Source organism: Amblyomma americanum, chromosome 8 (assembly GCF_052857255.1).
Source record: "Amblyomma americanum isolate KBUSLIRL-KWMA chromosome 8, ASM5285725v1, whole genome shotgun sequence".
Taxonomy (NCBI): domain Eukaryota; kingdom Metazoa; phylum Arthropoda; class Arachnida; order Ixodida; family Ixodidae; genus Amblyomma; species Amblyomma americanum.
The window spans coordinates 5,330,417-5,342,077 of record NC_135504.1 but is presented as its reverse complement, the minus strand read 5'-3'; positions in this window follow the sequence as shown (position 1 = coordinate 5,342,077).

The window sequence follows — 11,661 nt, the reverse complement described above, 5'->3', positions numbered from 1 at the left end:
CGGATCATCATAAATCAAGTGCTTACCAATGGAATATCACTTAACTCATCTGTTCCACGGGGCTTACCAGCATTGCCTTCTTTGTTAGCGTTATACGTCAGACAATTAGTTTTTATTAACACAGAATACAAAAGTATTCGTCGGTTCTGATTAGCCCACTGCTGCCGAATTAAGCTTTCGACTTACACCGATATCGTCACCCTCTTCTCTTCTGATAGGAGTGCGGTCGAGGCTTTTTATTACCGGGACTTCTTGTGACAGCTCCGGCACAGCTCTCGAACATGGCAAACAAGAGGGCTTTTTCATTATACGAGTAGTGCACGAAACGTTTGCATTGTGTGGTATCAGTTGGGGCTCTGGAGCCCAACTCCACGTCGGGTGTACTGAACCCATTGCGGAATCAGGGTGTAGAAAGGCTTTTGTGAAAATACCAGAAGATACCTACTGCACAGGTACTTCAGTGTTCCATAAAGCCAGCATTAGAATTTCATTAAGGAAGGGTATCACGTGCACGATCTCGCCAATGCTCTCCACCGCCTGTTTATAGGAGGTGTTCCGAGGCCTGGATTGGGAACAGTTGGGGACAAGAGTTAAGGAGAGTACCTAAGTAATCTGCGATTCTCTTATCACATTAATTTGATAAGTGACTCAGGCGATGAACTGCAAAGCGTGATCAATCAGGCAGAGCAGAACTGTGGGTCTAAAAATTAATATGCAGAAAACTACAGTAATGCTCAATAGACTTGCAAGGACATGGCAGTAAACAATTGGCACCCAGGTGCTGCAAATTGTAACGGAATGCGTCAACGTAGCCCAGGTAATGGCCGCTCATGCGGACATGAAAACGGGCAATAACTAGAAAAATAAGAATGGGGTGGAGTGCATACTGGAGGTCCTCTCAGATCATGAATGGCAGTTTACCAATATCTCTTAAAATGAAAGTACACAACGGCTGTATCTGACCAGCTCTCACCTACGAGGCAGAAGCGGAGAGGGTAACGAAAACGGTTCAGGCTAAGTTCACGACAGCGAAGCGAGCTATGGAAAGAAAATTGACAGCTATAGCGTTTAAAGATCGGAAGAGGGCGGAGTGGGTGAGAGGAAAATGCGGGTCAATGACATCCTAGTCGAAATCAAGAGGAAGAAATGGGCTTGGGGCATGTAATGCGAAGGAAAGATAAACGCTGGCGCTAAGGGTAACGAAGTGGATTCCAAGGGACGGAAAGTGCAATAGGGGGGACACAAAGTTAGGTGTGCAGATGAGATTGAGTTTGCGGGGATACGGTGGCCGTAGCTCCCAAAGAACAGGCTTAATTGGGGAGACATGGGAGAAGCCTTTGCACTGAGGTCAAACTGAGGATGATGATCAAGCAATTTTTCAATTGTGGGTCGAACTGGGATTCCGTAATCTTGTCTGCTAAATGTTCTGCATGTTTTTTGTTGTGAGGCTCATCCAACTATTGCGAGTGTGGCATTGACAAGAAAGAAGGTAGAAACGGTGGATTGAAGTTATGGGATCTTTGGCACTCTAATACAGAACTGAGCCAATGCTTCGAAACAATGTCGTCCTTCCTCTAGAATTTCGTGAGGCCTGTCGTATGCGGTGTTTTGTTTATCAACTACTTTCTCATGAATTTTTCTTTTTTCAAACGGCCGAGCCATCTCTTCCGAGCAGCTGTGTTTAAAATAAAATAAATGCCCATCTACATTTCTAGTCAAACTCCAGATGATAGCGAGCGACGTATGTGGTATTTTCATAAACAAGTTGTTTACACATTCCAATGCATAACCTTTTGGTTGCCCTTGGAATGCATTGGAAGGCGCGCTACAAATGTTCTCTGTCGACAGCACCTGTACAGATCAGCTTTATTGACAAGAGTTCATTAAAATTATTGCAGCAGGTGTGCATCTATCTGGTAGCAAAAAAATTGATACCTCATACGCGGACATTATCTTTACACGCCTTGCTTCACGCCAAGTGGACAATTATGTCGCTGCCAGTGAAATATCCCCTTGATCAGCAACTAGATTCTACTGATCTTTCTTTTTCTTGTGTCCTGATACTGAGTTCTTTTACTCCATATTTAAGAGAATTCTTAGAGGAGGCATAAAGGGCAAATTATATGCTATTATATTTGGGCCTGTGTGGTTGCCGTTAGGGTTCGGTGAGATTTTTTTGCGTTCATAGGACTGCTTAGCCTTTGGAAGAGCCGCATGACAGATAGAGACGCGAAACAGGATGGTTCAACGACCTTTCTGTACAGAGAGCAGTGCGCTTTGATTGTGCGCAAGATCGACCTTCTAACATGCTGGCGTTTCTTGACGCATGCGTGTATTTCCTACAATTTTGTTGTGAGGGGGGATGGAGAGCGTAGTGACTGCGAGAGATAGTGGTTTCCTGAAATATTGTCACATACGTGGCCATAGTTTTGGAATAAAAATATCGCAGCAGGCCACACACTGTACCTGAAAATTGTAATGCATACGAAGGTAAGGGTGAGATTACCAAAAAGGTTCCTTGCAAACCAATCTTTGAGAACGCGACCTTTTTGTTCAGATTCATCAACAATGGCGCCAGGGAGGTCATGGAAGCATTTCCCTCCATTTAAACTAGTTACATGCCAGTCACCAAACCTTCTATTTCGCAGTTACCAAATCAAGATTGCTTTCCTGGAAGGCCACTCGTAAACTTCTCGAACCTGTTCGCGAGCTGTTTCCCCCTTGCTTTTGTTAATCGTTTTACGCCATGGTTTCTTTATTTTACTGTGTCTTTCACTTTCGCCATACACGCACTTTCTGCTGTTTTCCTTCTCACATATTTGTTTCTATTTTCGCATGTTTTATCACGTTTTTCTTCCTGACCTTCGCCTTCAGGTTGCTCTGGCTGCTTGCTGTTTTTCACTTTGCCATTTACGTGCGCATATAAAGTTTTAACGCTATGGCGTTTAGGGTGCAAAAGAGAAACCGCCGTAGTTGGCGTTGGCATGTAGAGAAATTCGTGATTAGTCGAAAGGATCGTGCCGTCCCAATCACCTCACTTCGCACGGGTAATTCATGAACCGCACAACGACAGCTAAGTACCGCAATGATGACATCACTGTACAATTTCTCAGTGGTCTACAGGGCCATGACGTCATTCCGTCCGATCTTTGCAGTGCATCTGAGGAAAGAAAAGCAACTGCATAAAAAAAGAAACGGCTCGAGCCGGGACACGGACCGCTGCCCCTGGATTGTGAGACTCTTCACACTCTTGTCATCAGAAATGCGGTGTTTTTTTCTGTTAACTAGAGAATGCAGAAATAAATATACCTAAGGGGATTCCCTTTTGCAGTACGTTTTCTGTAAATTCCTGTAAACAATTTCTCATATCTAATTATCAGTTTTTTATGTTCCTAGCGTCATATGCATCTTTAAAAAATAATGCACCATTCTGCGATTCTTTGAGTGCTTATGTAACAACACCTCGTGTTTCAATAAAGCACTTTGCTTCCGTTGTGAGTTAACCCAGTGAAGCTCGGCACAGCTAGTAGGCATACGCCTTGCGGCTTCACTACATCCAACCAAACATCTGAACATGTTCCATTCGCCAGCCTTTTTTTACAGCCGCAACTCTTTTATATTGCAGATATATATTTGGGCAGTGTAACGGGTCACCAGTTTTGTTAGGTGGATCTCATTTTTTCCCCTAAACAATTCCGGTAACTCATCTAGAAGCACATAAATACACTGGCTGGCTTGCTTGAGCGGCATGGAAATGGTAGACGTTGCCTTATGCCGTTAGTTGGACGAGTAGCTCGGCACCTCATTACCTGACTTTGTTTGGGTGAGCCGCACGTGCTGCCGCCTTCAGACGTACCAGAGCAGCAGTGTTTCGAAGACCTTGTTTAAATGTCCATACTAGCAAATATTCCACAGAAGGATAATCGTTAGGTTATCCGCGCCTGCGGGTACATCCAGGGAATTCTACGAACCTTAAATACATCGCCTGCGCTAAGGTTTAGTGTTATTGTTCGTGATCTGGCCTCCTGAACTTGACCTCCAGAGGAGCCCTGCAACTACGTTATGTAGGGCCATTTCTGAGCCCCGGAGAACGAAGAACACATGTGACGACGAGGAAGATACAGGTGACAGAAATGAAACAGACCTCCATATATGTCTGGCCTTCCTCGGTGCCGTTGCCATTGTGGTCTCGTCTCAACTGATGTCGTCCCCAGCGTATCTCCGGCCAGTGCGCATAAATCGCCGTCGCCCCATCGTCTTCCACGTCCTGATCACAGCGCGACCCGTGCAAACTCCAATTTTGTGGATATTACAGGGGGCAATGTAAGAAACATTTCCTTGTGAATTTTTCTTTACGGATACCATGACCGATCAGTGCCACTAGAAAGGTCTGGGGCAACTCTAGTGCAATGATTTAGCTAGATTCACGAATGTGCCTGCTGCAAACAGCATCGCAGTTCTGTGGTGTCCGAATTTGGGACGCAACAAGCGCACTCAGGCATGTAAAGAGCGAAAGCTATCTTCTGCATCGCTTTCCTGACGAGCGAACCTTACATTCATTGCCTGTTGCATAACCACAACAACATCGGAAAGAAAAACTCACGTGGTTTCTTCAGGTCAAGAGAAGCAAAGCTTCCTCCTCAAAAAGCATTGCTCGGTTATAAGCTACCCCAGAAGCCGTAGTGCATCATTAACCGCTAAGCTAAATAGGTGAAACATACAAAGGACATAGTTTGGAACATATCGATTTCTTATGGAACACAATACGTTCGACAACCCGGTGGGCACCTAAATGGAAAGCTCCGTGAGTAGATAAACAACATGGAAACAGACCGGAAGTAATTTGGCTTAGCACTGTAAGGAGCGTGGTTGCTTGCCGTTTGTCGAAAAATGTTCGACTATGGCCCCTAGCAAACATAAGTTTACTCGCGACATTTTTGAAGCTGCCAAAGTCAACTTTTTGTAAGAAAAACTTACCGTTAGCATGCCGTCTATCGCCTTGTTAAAAAAGAGTTCTTTTTTTTAGCTATATTAAATGCGAGGGTCTTGATGTTTTGAAGCATTCACAGGTAACCACTCATCTTTTTATGTTGTTGGTGTTTGCCTCACAAAATGGCACATACCCACATATAACCAGGCGGTGAATCTTTGCATTGCAGACTGCATGCGGCAAGTATAGGATGACATAAGAAATTTGGCAACTCAGATTCAGTGACAGAGGTGGTTGAAGGTGGTCATCATTACTTTTCGTTTATTCCTTTATTTTTATCGGTTCCTCCAGGTGCATGCGCCTTGTTGTCCTTATGTCTCCCGTTAGAAATGTTTGTGTCCATATTCGTCCTTCATGTATATTGAGCTCCACAAGTTATGTCGTCGAAAGGTACTTCTTAGTGCAGTTCATATGAAAGACCTTTATTTGCGCAAAATAAATAACCAAGTCACAATTCATTAGATACCCTGGCATTTCTTAAGGTTGGGAATTTACGTGTGTAAGTGTATCTTCCACAATATTCCTTTGCTTCCAATCACTTTTCAAGTTCGTCCACACTTTGACTTTGTAATCATTTGCTGCCAATTTACAAGAGTATTTATATTTAAAAAGCTCCATGCCTGCAGCTCTAGGAAGGTGCGCAACGAAGAAATACAATACTTTTACACTCCTTTAAAATTCTAGCTCGCGCTTTTTGCGTAAAAAAATGCTCTCATGCCTGTGCATGGCAAGAACCATCTGTTGACGGCTTAATGTACTTGAGAGGCTGCCTCCGAGATCTACCTATGACATTTCCTTCATAAGCAGCTTTCGGTGCCATGAGAACAAACAAATAATTTCTTTTCCCTTCAGTAGATGGCGACAGCCACCGGAATGTTTCAGAACGTGTGCTTTGTGGTAGCAGTATAGGACGCAAATCCACTCTCTTCCTCAAGAAAGCTTGAAAGCTAAGAGAGAAATGAGCTTTCACGTTTAGATAAAATAATTGCCTAGCGCAGTGTCGGCTTTGTGACATTGTCAAACCCACTCATTTTTTTATTTACTCAACAGTGTGATTAAAGAGCAAACCATAATACAACCACTAGGTGAGCTTGTTCCTCTGAAATCTGTCAGTCACCACATTTTCGGGCTACAAACATTTTCGGGTGCTCCGCCCTAACTCTTACGCCCTTAAAACCATATTCACAGCATATGTTCACCAAACCAGAGTGTTAAGTTTCTGCACAAAACTACCAAAACTTGTTCACTCTTTCACTTACTCCACAACCGACGTCACTATTTTTTTCTGCTCTGGCAGTTAAACTTATGACTGAAAAATCACAAGCGTGCTGAAAGCTGTCCACACGGTACGAAAAGAACAGGATGTACGCAGACATCGGTTTCCTATTATTTTTCCCGTCATTCAGCTTTCCTTCTTTCTGTGTTTCTTTCTTTCTTCCTTCTTTTTTTTTCTTACTGTTGCCCTTCTTTCCTTGCTTCTTTCTCACTATCTTTTTTTCTTCTTCTTTCTCTATAGAAAATTTGATGATTCGAGCCACTCTGCACAGTTTCCAGAGGTCACTAGAGCATCATTTTTTGAATAATATTGTTACGGCCATCGGCTTCGACAAATAAGATGACGAAGCATGAGGCTTGTGTGTCTGATGGACAAGGAGGACGAAGTGTATTCGAGTGCTGGCCTTTATTTTATGGCTCAATCGCTGTCTTTTTCTTTATATATTAATTCTCTCCTGTAAATATATACTCTACCCATTACATAACTGTGAAGAGAGGCTCTTGGCTACACTTAAGTAATTTACTGAGGTCTGATGTAGTATTGGTGCGTCGCCTAAACAGATATGTAGTCGAAGGCAGATATTTTCCTGGGGTGTTTCATATAAACTTGACGGAATGATGTACTCAAATTAAATCCACTCTCGCTTTCAGAGCTTAGCTATACAGAAAGAATCATCAAGAGGCAGTGGACAAATTTGAGTTATTTATTGTAGTACTTGCAGCAGAGTTCGGTATTTTTTATAGCAAGTGGAGGTTTCTTTAGCCACGGTACCATGAATCTTTGATGTCTCTTCCTAGAGCTGCAATCACCGACGATGTCGGCGCAGGCAGATTTAAGGTTGAAGGGGACAGCAGTCCGGGAAAGGGGGATCTCTCTTCCGCAGTCATCCAGTCCGACGTGTTGTATAGATAAGCTTTGGAAATGTGCAGCTGTGAAGGAAAATTATTTCTCAGTAGCTGTAGATTGAGCATGCACACTCGACATATATCCTTCCACCATTCAAATACCCACGAATTTCAGTTTTGTAAAGTGGCATACACTCCACTTAGCGTAAATTCCTGTCTACTAAGATGCTGTTTCAAAACATGCTCCAGAAATACTATATTGACTAATCGAAGTTCAGGAAATAGTGGTCAAAGGGCGCTGTGGGTTTCGACAACTTGAAGAGACGCTCAACCGTTATATTCTAGGTAACGTTGCTCAGAGCGGCCTGTGATCTGTTCAAGGAAGCATATTGTCTGTCGGCGTACCAGGCCAATAGACAAGTGGACGACACATAGCGTTTCCCTTTTACATACAATCGAAATTTTTGAAGCGACAGCTTCACTACGCTAGGTAAAGCCGAATTCGCCGTGCGTTGCCGGTTGACCTTGAAGTGTGCCGGAGGTCAGGTGTGGCTATAGACCTTAACATATGTGCTCGACCATATTGTCGCACCACTTGACCTTTGCCCTTTTGATTTGCCGGTAGAGGGTGGTAGAATAGGACGCTGCTTTCATTGGGGGACCAACCTCTCACGATGAACCATTTAACTGCCAGCTGCTTTCCACATTTACACTGCTCCCGAGGCATTATTTACTTCCTCTTTCTTTAGTGGCAATATGTCTAGCTGCCGTGTGCTAATTCCGCGGTCATTACGTCCTGAACACATTGTGTTCTGTATAGATTTGTATGGATCTTTTCCGCTACTTTTTCCATAATGTTATTGAAAATAACCTCTTGACTTCACCGCATACAGGCGATTTTTGCAAATGCCTAGTTTTCTTTGAGCCTGTTTCAAGCTACCTCCTTCCTTTACAGCACGCTCGAGTTCTCTCACTATTAGTGTGAAAGCACTCATACCCTCAGCAGCCCCGGCCATGAATCTTGTCGACCGATTTTATCGTCTTCAGAGGTTGCCTAGCAATAGTAAAGCAAAGTTAACTTTGTTGTGTCTGAAATAAATCAAATAAAAATTGTCGCAGCTGAAATTCGACCCAGTGCAGGGGGGCACGTAACCTATCAAAGCCAAATCATGAGCTATTAAGGGTAAACACATGCTTTTGCATGTCTACCCGGTTCAACAACGGGGAAATCCTACCATTTTATTACTTCTTTTTCCACCTTTCGCAATATGTCCACCTTTCCACCTTTCCACCTTTCAGTGGGCAAGGGAGCAGCCATTGCGCCAGCATGGCTAACACGCATCTGTTCTTCGCACCACAGGCGTTCCTGTCCCTGGCGACGTGTTGCCTGCTTGCTTCGCAGCCAGTCACACTTCATGAAGCTGGCTGTCTACCCGATGCCGATGCGACCGATCGCATTTGCCACGCATGCGCCTACATCGCGGAACAATCTCCTGTCATCGTACCAGATATCAGGCTCTTCGCTACCACAGCGACACCGCAGCAGCCCGAGCACTTTAAGGCCCTGCAGCCCGTCACCATCTTCAGTGGGCAAGGGAGCAGCCATTGCGCCAGCATGGCTAACACGCATCTGTTCTTCGCACCACAGGCGTTCCTGTCCCTGGCGACGTGTTGCCTGCTTGCTTCGCAGCCAGTCACACTTCATGAAGCTGGCTGTCTACCCGATGCCGATGCGACCGATCGCATTTGCCACGCATGCGCCTACATCGCGGAACAATCTCCTGTCATCGTACCAGATATCAGGCTCTTCGCTACCACAGCGACACCGCAGCAGCCCGAGCACTTTAAGGCCCTGCAGCCCGTCACCATCTTCAGTGGGCAAGGGAGCAGCCATTGCGCCAGCATGGCTAACACGCATCTGTTCTTCGCACCACAGGCGTTCCTGTCCCTGGCGACGTGTTGCCTGCTTGCTTCGCAGCCTGTCACACTTCATGAAGCTGGCTGTCTACCCGATGCCGATGCGACCGATCGCATTTGCCACGCATGCGCCTACATCGCGGAACAATCTCCTGTCATCGTACCAGATATCAGGCTCTTCGCTACCACAGCGACACCGCAGCAGCCCGAGCACTTTAAGGCCCTGCAGCCCGTCACCATCTTCAGTGGGCAAGATGCAGCCATTGCGCCAGCATGGCTAACACGCATCTGTTCTTCGCACCACAGGCGTTCCTGTCCCTGGCGACGTGTTGCCTGCTTGCTTCGCAGCCAGTCACACTTCATGAAGCTGGCTGTCTACCCGATGCCGATGCGACCGATCGCATTTGCCACGCATGCGCCTACATCGTGGAACAATCTCCTGTCATCGTACCAGATATCAGGCTCTTCGCTACCACAGCGACACCGCAGCAGCCCGAGCACTTTAAGGCCCTGCAGCCCGTCACCATCTTCAGTGGGCAAGGGAGCAGCCATTGCGCCAGCATGGCTAACACGCATCTGTTCTTCGCACCACAGGCGTTCCTGTCCCTGGCGACGTGTTGCCTGCTTGCTTCGCAGCCAGTCACACTTCATGAAGCTGGCTGTCTACCCGATGCCGATGCGACCGATCGCATTTGCCACGCATGCGCCTACATCGCGGAACAATCTCCTGTCATCGTACCAGATATCAGGCTCTTCGCTACCACAGCGACACCGCAGCAGCCCGAGCACTTTAAGGCCCTGCAGCCCGTCACCATCTTCAGTGGGCAAGGGAGCAGCCATTGCGCCAGCATGGCTAACACGCATCTGTTCTTCGCACCACAGGTGTGTAACCGGCACTCTCTTTTCGTTAAGAAAAACGATAACAGATTCCTTATTTCGCTCCCTTGCCCAAGGGTGATTTGTGCTGTTGCCTGCGATTGCTTTGACTCTGCATATCTGTTGCTATGCTGCGGCGACGTCGAGTCCAACCCTGGTCCCAACACACGTACCGCCTCTGCCTCTACTGATCCGGAACGCGATTCTCAGCAAATGAATGAGATAATGAAGTTACTTAAAGGCATTGACAAAAAAACGTCTGAACTCACGACTGGCCAAACTAAACTGAGTGCAGACGTTAACACAATCAAATCAAGCCAGGCTGTCCTCGAAACTAAGTTGCTTGATGTGTTCAACCGTTTGGAACTGATCGAAAGCAGATGCAAAACTCTGGAAACCCTAGAACTCGACGTAGCCGCAACTCAAGATACTGTCGAACAGCTGACTTCGCGACAGTATGAATTACAGGCTCGTATAGATGACCTTGAAGACCGTTCACGACGGAACAATTTAATCTTACGCGCTATACCCGACGCACGTGAAACCTGGGAACAGACTGAAAAAAAAAATTATCACTGCATTTTCAACTTCTTTAGGCACTGATTTTGATCAACCGGTCATTGAGCGCGCCCACAGGAAAGGTACGTTCTCACATCAAAAATGTCGGCCTGTAGTTATCCGGTTCGGCTCATTTAAAGACCGTGGCAGAATACTAGCATGTCGAGCTAAACTTAAAACTGACAACATTTCTGTATCAGAGGATTTTTCGCCAGCAACCCGTAACGCGCGCCAGCAACTTACTAATTTCGCTAAAAGCCTGCCTCAGTCACCAAAGTTCCAGCTTCGTTACAACAAACTCTACGTTAACAATAAGTGCTACATGTACGACAGCGTGACAAACAACATCGAACTGATAAAGGAATTTCCCACCGAAGTACTCGAAGAGGACACACCGCGGTCGCCTTCATCAAATGCCCAAAACACCGAAAACGCCCCGTAGCATCACGAGAGGGGACGTGGGCAGTCGTCGCCTTCACCACGCACATCTGTTCTTCTCGCTAACGTAAGAAGTATCGTAAACAAACGTGATGCATTTCATTCCGTAGCTGACACGTGTAACGCAGATATTATTGCACTTACTGAAACATGGCTTCATTCTAACATTCGTAACACCGAAATTTTCCAGGACTCATCCCGATACACTTTTTATCGCTGCGACCGCACGTCACGTCAGGGTGGTGGCGTATTACTTGCCATTTGTAAAACACTCCGGTCTTACGCTATTAATATCACAACAGATCTCGAGATTGTCTGGGCATGCGTGGAACTTGGACACTCTAAAACTGTTTTCGGGGTATGCTACCGTCCTCCCAGTCACTCTGCTAACTTCCTCGATGATCTGCACGATGCCATAAATGCTGTTTGCACACGACACCCCCTGGCGCCTGTTTTCTTACTTGGCGACTTCAATCTTCCTAACATATCCTGGTCTTTTGATACCCCAGTTCAGAACCCTTCTTCTAACTTAAGCACCGATTTCTTAAACCTTTGTTCCACTTTTTCCTTTTCCCAACTAGTCTCTCAACCGACAAGAATTACTAATACCACTGCAAACACGCTGGACTTAATACTGACTACCCATCCCGATATGGCCTCAGAAATCACTTACCTGGTCTCAGCGACCATCTATCGCTCTCATTTGACATTTGCATCGTTACTCCCCCAGCTGAGAAGATTTCTAAACACATCCGCGACTA